The 12,500-nt window shown below is 39.1% G+C and overlaps 1 protein-coding gene across 1 annotated transcript in view; it reads right to left on the minus strand.

The window, feature by feature from the left end:
- The window catches only part of ANXA4 (annexin A4), a gene marked incomplete in the record, with an annotated part of 219,510 nt that overhangs the window by 49,148 nt on the left and 157,862 nt on the right, over positions 1-12,500 (minus strand).

Here is a 12,500-nt window from a genome sequence, read left to right on the forward strand (position 1 = left end):
TCACAAACTACACCAGTCAATATATCAATACACACCATACTTACAACCTCACTACAAATCCAACTTTAGCACCAAAACCACCACACCATGATATACTGAAGAAAACCCTTTCTATGTCCTCAAAGGTAGCACACATCAGTAAGCCTAGACCTCACTTGCCTAAACTTTATCCACTATACATAACCCTGCATCCAGTGCCTCCTCCACAAATATGGGCCACTCCAGCTGCATGGCACATCTAAGGCTACCAGAACATGTTACCACCCATAACAACGTTCTACATGTTGGTAGCTTAGCTGTTAAGACAGGGTAAGGAAGTACTCTTCATCAGCATAATGCCATCATGAAGAACGATGCCACAGTTCAAGCAAACAGCAACTGACGTCAGCAAATGGCTCTGCAATTAATCCAACTTAATTCACTCTGAGGCAACGTTTGATAGTCATGCCTCAATTAACAGGGACAGCCTGTCCTCTTCCCTCAGATCTTGTGCATTTTGGCAACATAATTTTCTACCCAAATAGTACCTTATTTAGGCAGAGTCAATCTTCCTGTCTTTCCCACAACAGATTCTAATCAGACCCGTGACAACTATGCACAGCTCCTGAACTTGGAGCAGATACAAATCTGTATAATTAATGGAACTCATTTTCTACATTGTGAGAATACTCCTCCCTCACTAAGTAGACTTGGCAGATATATCTCCCTTCATACCCCTGATGAGGGTGAGATTATAATCATTTGCAGTCAGACTACATCATGGTAAAATTAACACAGCAACTTCAAACTCATTGACATCTTTATGTCAAAGATTTCCATTTATCATATTTTAACAACTACACAGCCTCTATGTCTCCTGCTTCTAACAACACCTACCCTCAACCAGCTTAAGTTCAAAATTATTGAACATAATGCAGTCATCTTGGATTAGATACTACCCATTCATTACAACAAATATGCATGGTGGTTCTTCTGTTTTATTACCACCAATTCCCTTGACCAAACCGTACCTTCTCCTACCATGAGTCCCAATATCGTTGACCTTTCCTTACTAATGCAGTACTTGACTGCTCCCAACAGAGTTCTCCCACACCCCAGGACTACAGCAAACCACTGTGCCATTTTCTCCTGCGAGAACTAAGCCCATGACTCTAACCAACCACACAGGATTCAGAGATTTCTTTAAGGCCAACCACCTACAACATTTGGAAAACCTAAGAGGAAAGGCATAAAGGCTTGTCTGAGTGCAGTTCAGCCATAATGCTAGTTATCAGCCACAAAGGAAGGCCAACAAAGATGCATTCAGGAGCCCTGAACCTCAAGGATTGGGAACTTTGTAGGGGAAGACTTGACTTCACCCGAAAGACAGAGAATGACAGATAAACACACAAATGCAAACATTCACACACAGCAAGCCACCCAGACAAGCTGAGAACAGACCGTTACTACATTTGGGAGGTAGAAGGCAAACAGTCCAGGAAAATGGTCCTAGCAAAGCCTGACTTAGGCCTAGATAAGGAATCAAGCTTCTAATGCTTTGTAAAAGTATGCACAGAGGTCCAAGTAGCAGCTTCTAGAACACTTCTAGAATCAAACACTTTCCATAAACCCATAAATTAAGCCAAGGCCCAAGTACAGTGGGCCTTAACCCTGTCTAGAAAAGTTTTGTTATGGTGACTATAACAGGAGGTAATAGCCTTAGACAATCATTTAGAAATGGTTTGTTTTGACTCAGGTCGTCTCCTCTTACCTTCACAAGAAATTAACAATTGATCCAAAGATCATAAAGATTTAGTTCTGTCAAGATCATACATTGGATCTCCACAGACAACTTTGGTACTAAATATCCTTTTTCCCTCATTTTTAGGTTCAAGAAAGAAAACAGGGAGATGGATATTTTGGATTAAGCCTTACAGTAAACTCAGATACCACTTTAGGCATAAAAGGATTAGTCATCAAAGAAGGGGGACTAACTCACCACAAGAGTTTGCAACTCAGACACGGTTCTTACAGAGGTCAGTGCAATCAGTAAAACAGTTTTCCATTTTAAGAACCTCAAGTCAGACAGGTTAGCTGGTCCAAATGGAGCAAGTGTTAGCTTCTCTAATACAGAATTAAGTTCCCAAGGAAGGACCAACATTTTGACTAGACTGCAAAGAAACAGTAGGACTCATGGGCAGACATGCTGAAACGACTGATAAATGAACCTTGTCAGAGGAATAAAAAAGACATTAGGATAGTAACTCAGCCAAATACTGTAATACCAGAGCACAGCTAGCCTTGAATAAAGTACTGGTTATTTTGTGGAACCTACTAGAAAACCTTTTCCATTTACTGTAGGATTTTCTAGTAGCAGGCTTTCTTGCCTCCATTAGTATCTGCTGCATGTTCTCAACAAACAGATGCCTAAAAGGAGTTAAAGACCCTATCATCAGGAAGTCAGCTGAAGTTGACAGATGTTGAGGTGTATCAAACACACCTATTCTTGTGTGATTAGATCCAGACCAAGGAAGCTTGTGGTAATTGCCCATGGCCATTTGCAAGAGGGGAGAACCAGGTTGTAGTAACACCATTCTGGACTAAGCAATGATCTTGGAGGATTCCTTCAGAGTTTTCAAATGTATCCAGGATATTAGTGGAAAGGGTGAAAAAGTATTCAGAAACATTCATGTCCAAAGAAAAGTAGGCACCTGTCTTCCAGGCCTTCTGCCAGGATTCCTGAAACAGAATCTTTACAGTTGATTTTTCAAAAAGGCGACAAAGTGATTTCAGAAATCCCCACAGATGGATCAAATCTCAGAAGAACCCCCCCCCACAATCTAGTTTTCTATTTGTGAGGGTCAACAGTGGTCCTGCTCAGCTTGTCTGCCACACAAATTTTGTTTTGACAGAATTTACGATGCCCGAAGAGTGATATTATGCTGTAAAGCCAAATCCCAAACTAGCATGGCTAGTCTGCAAAGAGGTACAACCTGGCCCCCCTCCACTTCTTAATACCACATGACTGTGGTAGTACTGTAAAAATGTGAAAAGGTCCTAGAGACCAATGATACAGAAAGGTGAGTACCTTGATCGGGACAAGCATCTCTAATATTTGTGTGCTTAATTCTATCCTTGGTGTACCACACACCCTGCACTTTTTATCCCTCCTGAAACTGCTCCCCAGTCAAAGTCTGAAGAGTCTGTGGTGATTACTTTGGAACAGGGAGGGAGAAGAGGAGACTTGGATTTAAGGATATCAGTTATATCCACCAAATGATTTCTCTTCTGACAAGCTCAACCACTGGGATTTGAAAAGACAGAGTGATGGTGCTCAGACAAAGATACTTCAGCTATTACTATATCTTTTGTATGTGGGATCTTGCCAAAGCCATGAGATCCAAAATCCTGAGGTATTCCCTCAAAGTGGCCAAAGTGAGAGTGGAAAACCTTGGAAATAAATCTATATGATCTATTTTTTTCATGTAGAAGAAAAAGCTCTTTGAATTGAGATGTCTAGTTGACATTCCTGGAATACAATCCAGTGTGAAGGAGTCAAAGATATTTGAATGTTCTATTGGAATCCAGCTTGAGTGTAAGATCTCTCACCCAAGACAAACAGATTCCTGACACTTTGAAAAAGACTCTGCAAAGATGAGCAAGTCATCTAAATATGGACAACTGCAGATACCCTGTAGCCTGCAATGAACTATAACTAGAGCTAGACACCTTGTGAACACCGTTGGTACAGTGGCTAGTCCAAAGGGGTAAGGCAGATAACTGATAAATGTGATCCAGGCATACACAACATTAGAAAATCTAAAGTCTAGAGGAATGGCAATGTGACAAGCACCTTTTAAAGCTAGTGTTAACAGGAAACTCGAGAGGAAGAAAAGGTAACAGGCTGTGAAGTAACATCATTCTGAAGTTAAACACTTATCACAAACAGATTTAGGAAAGGAAGTTCCAGAAATGGCCCCCAAGCATTTTCCTTTTTTTGGCACCAAGAGCATCCTTGAATAAAAACCCTTCCTCACCTGAGAAGGATGAACTGGTTATATCACTCGCTGTGAAAGAATGTGATGAACTGATGGAAACAAGAGTGGCTCATATGAAGAATGAGGAATAGCGCCTATAATGGAGGGATTTCTTCATCTGCCATCTGTAACCTTGACGAATAATAATCGGAACCCATTTGCTGTAAACTATCCAGCTGGCAAACAGAAAAATGGAGATTCAGACTTTATGGAAGATGAAATGGGCCAGAGTGGGAGGGCATTACAATGTGTCTTGAATAGAGAGATTCAGACTTGTTGGACTGTCCTTTGTTTTGGAAGGTTTGAAGCTTCTTTTTGGAGCACTATTACCATTTCTTCTTAAACATTTGGTCACCTGTATTTTACAGAAACTGCTTATTCTACTTTTTGCCAAGACTGGATGAGGAGTTAGATAACCCCTTAGAAATTCTGAAAAAGGAGGGCTGAAAAATCTTGGGAGATTCCCTGGATCAGCTCAACCCTCTTATCACACTTTCTGATCACCTCTGAGCAGAAAGGCAAAGTTAAAACACCACTTTTAAAATAATCTGGGGAGGTTCTGAGAATATAGCAATGCAAACCTCCTCAAAACAGTACCAGTTGGCATGACCCTAAAAGAACCATCAACAGAGTCATACACACACTGATTTCAATGAGTAGTGATCTGTGCAATACAAGGAACAAAATTTAAAGCAAAGGTTTCCTCCAAAGAAACTGCAGATAAAACATTCCTCATACTTTACAATTAGCCAGAACAAAGTGACATGAGTCTGAAAACTCAAAATTCTGAAAATCAAAGTTGCAGAACTATGCACTTCTCCCCATAATTATCAATAATTTTTCCATGTGTATCAGAAAGAAATAGGATTGGAATTAAAGTGCTTAGCAGCAGTGGGATCAACTAAAGCTATATCTGCTGGGTAAGGCTGGGAATAATGTATAAAAACTTAAGACTGAGAGACTTTATACATTCTAATCTGCCTTTTTAGAGACAGATGGTTGACTATCAGGAAAACTGCACATGCACGCACACACCTTTCTAAAAGCAGACACAGCAGGTGGAATGGGTGTAGGTTCTACAAATTCCTTCTTCTGAAGGACTGAGAAACCTCAGTGTTCTCCCACTGAAAACACTGGCACATTATTGCAATAATCTCAGTGAAACAAACTCAGACAGGGAGAATCAGAAGCAGAGTTCTCCTCGGAATCTGGAACAGAAATGTAAGGAGAGAATCCTATATTTGTCCCTTCATCTTCCTGTTCAGATTTATAATCTTGAATCATCTTACCCAAAACTACTTTACAGGAATCAATATCTTGAATTTAACACTGAGCAAGACCTAGCAAGCTACTCATATCCAAGGAAATTTGAGGAAGAGTAGACACTTGCTTAGTTTTCTTTACTTTATGGCAAGAAAAATGGGGCCAAACATGTTACTAATGGCAACAGCAGTTTCCTCAGAGATGGGCACAACACTGACACAGACACCTTCCCTGCTCCCTGTTCCAGGTCCAACAAGAGTGGCTCTCCCTTGCCCACCGTGGAGACCCCAATATCCACAGAGGATGTGGCTAATCCCCTTTCCATAGTGGTTGCAGATGCTACATCAGAAAGATCTGAGGTAAAAGATGAGTGTTCTGAAGTATAACAAATGGCCACAGCAAATTCACCCACCTGTGGCTTTGGCAAACTGCTAGCATGCTGTGATGGCAAAAGCAGTCTACTCAACTCTTTCTTTTTGTAGCTGGAAGAAGGAATAACCACAGTACAGGTACTTTGTTCCATGATCAAGCAAAAACTATGCCTCTTTCAAGTGGAAGACAAGCAGCAAAGGCCAGTAAAAACTAAGTCTTTTTCACAGAAAAATGCAGTCGAAAGCACTTAAACACTTGGCCAACCCCCTCCCCATAGAATAAACAATTTCTCCACAGAAAATATGTTTTTCAGTTACTTTAACTAAGTAGTCTCAGTCTACAATATTCCAGTCAATGACTCCATGACTTTAGATGAGACTCCAAGACCAGGCTCAGTAGTGAAGAGACCAAGACAATCAGATGGGGAGAGAGATGATGCAAACACATTAGAAGATCCACATCAAGGCCTCACACCTCCCAAAGAAACTGCGAACAGATCACAAGCAAGTCCTCACTAATAAGCTAACAGCCCCACTCCTCAGAAAAATAGGGTCTATATTATAAAATTGAACATTTAGGTTGTCAAACACCTAAACATCAACACCTAAACAGCAAAAGATGAAAACCACGAAAAGACACTTCTACGAATTTTTTCACAGGGAAAAAAATTTTCTTGGACGGCAGAAAGCAAAACAAACTTTCAAACCCTAATCAAGTGGAGGGGGCTCCACCCACTCACATCCCCCCATAAAGTATACCAACTCTGAAATTGCTCTACATTGGAGAAAAGGGCAAAATTCCCAACAACGGCCAAGCAAATTTTTTCTCTGTGAAAAAATTTGTGGAAGTGGCTGTTCACGGTTTTCAGCCTTCACTGTTTAGGTGTTGACGTTTAGGTGTTCGACAACGTAAACGTTTGGTTTTATAATATAGAGCCGAAAAATATTGGAGGCCATTAAAACCACAGCTAACCCAAGGAGGGCAGGTCACTGTCTAGCACCCAGTCAACACAGAGAATCCCAATGCACCAAAAAATCTGGCCCATCTACTGGGCACAGAGGGAGGGATCCACCTGTAAAGTCCATAAAAAGAATCCTGCATTTCTACAGTACACCAAGTACTAGAGAGAAAGTGACAGAGAGAAAACATAATATCCTTCAGCTAAAACACACAAGTGTTACAGACGCAGCATCTTTCGCTGTCAGCAAGTATTCACATCCAAAAGGAATGGCAAAAAAGAAGTGCCTGGCATGGCTGATGAGAATGGATATGCAGTTGAAGATGATTATGCAGTTAATGCATAATGTTGCTTGCAATATCACAGCTGCAAAGCAATCAGTCAAGTAATGGGTATTCCAAAAATAACACTGGAATCTAACGGGTGTAAGTGGGATTACATAGTGCAAGATCCACCAAAAAGGATCCTCAATTTTTTTAAGTTACTTGTCATTTTGAAGCCAGGTTGGTTAGCAGCTGATAATGCAGTTCTCTTGCATGCACAAAGGAAGAGCGCAAGGCAAGCAATATGGACCAACAATAAAATCTAAATATATTAAATTTGTCTTCCACAAAAAGGAACACAACAGAATAGCCCATTATATCATCATTTTAAGCACGTAGAAGAATTCGTTTAAACTGTTCCCTTTGTTCGAAGTGGTATGGCCTCCAAATTCAACACAGCCTGTAGGTTTGTATGCTGAGTAAGTGTGTCTTGTGACAAGCTGTCACCGAGTCCAGCATTAGACTATGCCTTGCCTCTGCTGACTGCAGAGATATGCTGCATTTCTCTTCTATGACCCTACACTCAGAACAGTAAATGCATGTTTCCCCATGCTGGCATGGTAAACCTAAGAACCTTACACAATCAAAACTCATCAGAAAAGCACATACCAAACACACAGGAAAAACAGACATTTCCACACTATTATTTAATGAATTAGAACATAAGTTAGTCCAAAATTCTGGTCAAGTGCTTTTGTCCTTACAATATTCAAATCCCAGAATTCAACAGAAACTAACCTACATGTGAAGTCACTTTCTTAAAACAAACAGCGATACTATCTCTACTTTAAGGAAGTGTCTTCACAATGACCTCCATCTTTTTAAATATTTTCCCTGAGTAGGACAACTAACAATTGTTTAGTTTTTAAATCTATATTAAGCTGTATGTAATCGTTGTTCTGTTTACTAGCTAAGGGTGGTATCCATAAGTGTTGTTTTTAAACGGTCATTGCTGATATACAGTATAAATGCATATAACAGTCAAACAATTAAAAAAAAAAGTGTCAGTATGCCATGACAGACATCCACATTCAATTTTACTTCTGGAAGACTCCAGACATATGCTACATATGCAAATGGAGGTCAAACACCAACATATGAATAGTGGTGTACAGCATGTAGACAAGGAACATGGGTATGCTGCTCATACGGAGGACTGAACAGCACAAAACCACAAAGAATGACCCTGATGGCCAAGTGTCATTGTTACACAAAAGCATACGTTTAAGTACAGCAGAGCTCCCAATGGTCAGTGTTCCACTTCCAAAAACTGTTAAAGTATAATCAACCCAGGGAGTGGCCCACAGACACTAGAGTTGTTCTTGTCAATGGGAATCCATAAAGCAATGGATCCCTTTACTTCTCTAACATGCTAATGACCCCTACTCTGCATGCATGGCAAATAAAGCAAAAAAACTGTTACCTATCACCCTATCCCATGGGTGCAGAGTAGGAGCACCCTAAAGAAGTGTCAGCATCCACTCAATGACACTGCATCTGTCAATGTTGTACCTTACTGCTAGGGGCAGCAGAGAGGAAATACAGGAATACTCCATTAGTTAGCATAAGAAGTAACCCCTGCCCTCATGTGTTCACTAGCATTTCTGCTTTCACAGAAGTAGAAAATTGAGGCCTCTCCCATTACCACACAGATTGCCTATGACTTCTGGTCTGTATATGGGCTTAATAGTGGACAAATTCACCTGTGTCACTACAGTCTAGATCACATCCTACACAAGACGCTTATGAATTTGCCAATATACATTCCATGTAGCTTAAATTCATCTTTAACAGGCACTCACAGCTGTGCTAATCTTACAGATTAATACACTTACCGTACCACATTTTTTATCACTATGCAGTTACTTCCAGCTGTTTACTTAACAGAATGCTATAAGGAAATCAAAGTGTATTCATGGAATAGCTGGATCAAATGACATTTCACCTTTTTTGTGGAGAATGTATGACTGAATAGCTCATATGACTAATAATTAACATATTAATTAAAAATTCTCAGGCTAATTAATTTAAGTAAGGCAATTCTGCCTGCGTTAATGCCTCAACTTTTTTCTTTTTAAAAACACTTGAAAATTTTCTTTGTCATTCAAACCTGGAGGATTGCTGGCATCCCTGACTTAACAAATTAGAGTGCAACGTCTAGTTAAAACCTATTTCGATGATACAAGAACAACATCTGGTCTTCACAGATGTGTGAAAGCAACACTTCTAGCAGAAAAATGAAAAGGGACAAGAAAATATAAACCTGACAAATTAATGTGATACAAAAGAAGTGGGACACAATGGAATGTATACATATTCTGGAAGAGATGTGAATGATCATCAATGCAAAACAGAAATATGAAAACAGAGTTCCACGATATATATTTTGGAAGACTGAAGCTACTACTTAAAACATCTTTGATATGAAGGAATGGCGTTCAAAATTACAATCCAACTTGCCCTCCTGGTTCTAATGTACAGCTTTAGTTTGATGGTCTCCAAAAAGTCTTGGATCACTTATATACAAAAAGAAAAATCTAGCAAAGCTAGACTTCTAACTGTGTGACACCTTAAACCTCTTGCATCAGAGGCCTCATGGGATATATGCAAATCACCCCTTAAGGATATCAGGTGTTTAAGCTAAATGGCAATTCTGAATCTCCGTGATTTTTTCCTTTTCCTTTCATTTTAAGTCTATTTATGGACAACTTCAGGTCATTAAAACCAAACCCCTCTAGCTGTGGACAACTGGTTATATGTGTGACCTTTTACTCTGTTTTGGATCAGTTATATAGGAACATGCCTATCAATGATGGATAAAAAAAACTGTATAGCAAGATTATAAATCCCTCAGACTGAAGGAGATATGGGTCTTCCAGAAATAGACTAAATTTATAGGTCTGCAGTTGTACAACTCCATATACATTTGTTGAAGTCAGCTTCAAACAGCGAAAGTTCTAAACCATGAAAAAAAGAACAAGTCGAAGTTGACATCGTTGCTCAAATCAGCAAAAGCTTTTTACAGAAGTAAGGCAAGGAACCCAGTCTAGAATGGACAAAAAACAGCAACCGAAAAAATGCTGAACACAGAAAGAAGGATAAAGGCCAAAACCAGTAAGAAAGGAAGAAATAAATCCCATAATTAGAGTTTGGCATAGTAAACTTCAGCAACCACATGCTGATCAAGAGTTCGACCTGAACAAAAAATAAATACATACATGACAGGCTAATGTCAGCTCAAGCCAGTAAACTATGTATATTCTGCAGTATAGAACTAAAAAGAACTGCATGTCTTGCTGTTAGCCGTGACATACTTATGGCTGGGGGTCTATACACTGAAACAGTACGGTGACAAAGTTGGTACGTTTGGGACTGTGGAAATAAGACAGAGCATTGGATTGCATCTTCAGTCACAGCCAGTGTTTTATCTATTTCAGACATGGATGCAAAGAAATTTACCTTGAGAGCAAGGCTCAATAGGTGAATATGTGCATCCATATTGAGAACACAGATGGCTTTGATCTCGGATACAATCTGAATTCTTTGTACTGCATGGAGCTTTATGTGTTTCATGAACTACTAGTTATATAAGAAAAAGTGTAGAGGTGTGAAGTGTTTCAATTGCTTTCAAAACCTTTGAAAACTGGTAAAACACTTTGGCACTGTCAAAGAGACAGAAGGGGAAAATGAGGTGTCCCACTGAAGAGTAAACTGTTAAGACCCTTCATTCTGCCACACTGTTTTTTAAAGTGTGACGAGTGAAGTTATAACCACTTTTAAAATATGTTTTACTTGCACCACTGTTCTTTGCCAAATGACAACATCTCTAGTAAGACTCCATCACTCCAGCACTAAGTGCTGTTATGATCAGGTCTCAACACTAGGCAAGTGTTTAACATGTTTATCTCCACTCCCAATACTGGAGCAAAAACACTGTGCTCCATTCACTACATATAGGTTACTGAGAAGCAACAGAAAGATGAACTAAATAAATTACTCAAAGTAACAATCAAGTGGGAGCACTAGAAGCAATAGTTAAAGTAGTAACAAGAAAACCAGATACCATACTTGGAAAAAATAATAAAACCAGCATTTTTAGCTACACCTGTTGACAAATATACTGTGTATTGATAAAGTATCACGACATGCAAGCAGAAACGGAAGCAGTGTTAGAAAAGGATACCCAAACTGTTCCAACAGGGCTTACCTACACATTTGCACTGCAACAGTGCAAGAATTTAATGCTGCAGTGAGTTTTGCTGCAATGTATTGCACTGTGCAAGCTGGCTATGCACATTCGTTTTTTTTTTTTTTATTTCTCTCTTCCTTTTCTTTACTGGGGGTGTGGCTTTGGAGTTGGTATACACAATTTCAAGGCTGTGGGGTGGTGCAGGGGGGCTTGCCCCCTGAAAAAAAGATGTGTTTTTTTGGCTATCAATTTTTGACTTGCAATTTTTTGATAAACACTAAACGAAACAAATGATCGTAACAAATGTGTAGGTAAATTGATCATTAGGAGCATCTGGGATAGTAAAAGAAAACAGTCAACGATACTTAAATTGCTGCTACTAAAACCCCATGTGAACTACAAGAGAAGGCAGTTCTGGGTATATCATAAGTAATGAGAACAGCTCCTGGCAAACAAATATTTGGCCAGAACATACTCTGAGCCCTTTTAAAGGGACAAGATACCGCAACAGTGTCATACTGTACTGCAATATCACCCAGCAAAGAATCTGTGTATAGGTAAATGAGTTTCAGATAGCTAAATCCATTTTCAGAACACTAGGAAAGGTACATACCACTGAAGGAAATATTTTACTTCTTAAAGGGCATCATAAGAAAACTGGCTAGAATGACAAAACTATAAATGGGAGTGCCTCAAATTACAAAACTATGCAATCGGAAACAAATATACATTCAAAGAACTTCAGAAAAATGCAACATTTTCGCAATATCAGTAAGGTGTGTCCTGAATACTTCAGACCGAGAAAAAAATAAACAATCAAGACAATTGCATGATTATAACATACTTACCCTGCAACTGATCTGCACGATTCACAAAAAGAATAGAATGTTAAAGTGGTTAATGTTTTAGTTAATTTGATTAATACTTTAATTTAAATTAATTTGATACATTTAATACTTAGCTGATGTGCAGTTAAACTCTTCATTTTAATTTTAATTCCACTGCACTAAGTGTGCACCATTCTGAGTGAACAGGCAACACAAGCATAACTCCCATGTTCGTCCTCCTAATTTTACTTTTTCTACCGATTTTCTTGCAACCTTAAATACCGAGGGGGATTCATAAAGGTTATCACAATGTGTAGACTACGTCTACACTTAGTGTAATCTTTCTGAATGAATAGATAGCACAAATATTGTGGTAAGGATGTTCCGGAATACGGATTGTGTACACTGAGTGTAGGCATTCACAAATCCTACCCATAATTGAAGCACAAAAAAGATTGCACTTTTGTGAGATACAGTTTTTTTCACTGGTGCATAAAAGCTCCATAACAAAATGGAAAGAAAAGTTTATTTATTTTTTTTATTTATGAATGC

This window comes from Protopterus annectens, chromosome 9.part0 (assembly GCF_019279795.1).
Source record: "Protopterus annectens isolate FY-2018-M chromosome 9.part0, PAN1.0, whole genome shotgun sequence".
Lineage (NCBI taxonomy): Eukaryota > Metazoa > Chordata > Ceratodontiformes > Protopteridae > Protopterus > Protopterus annectens.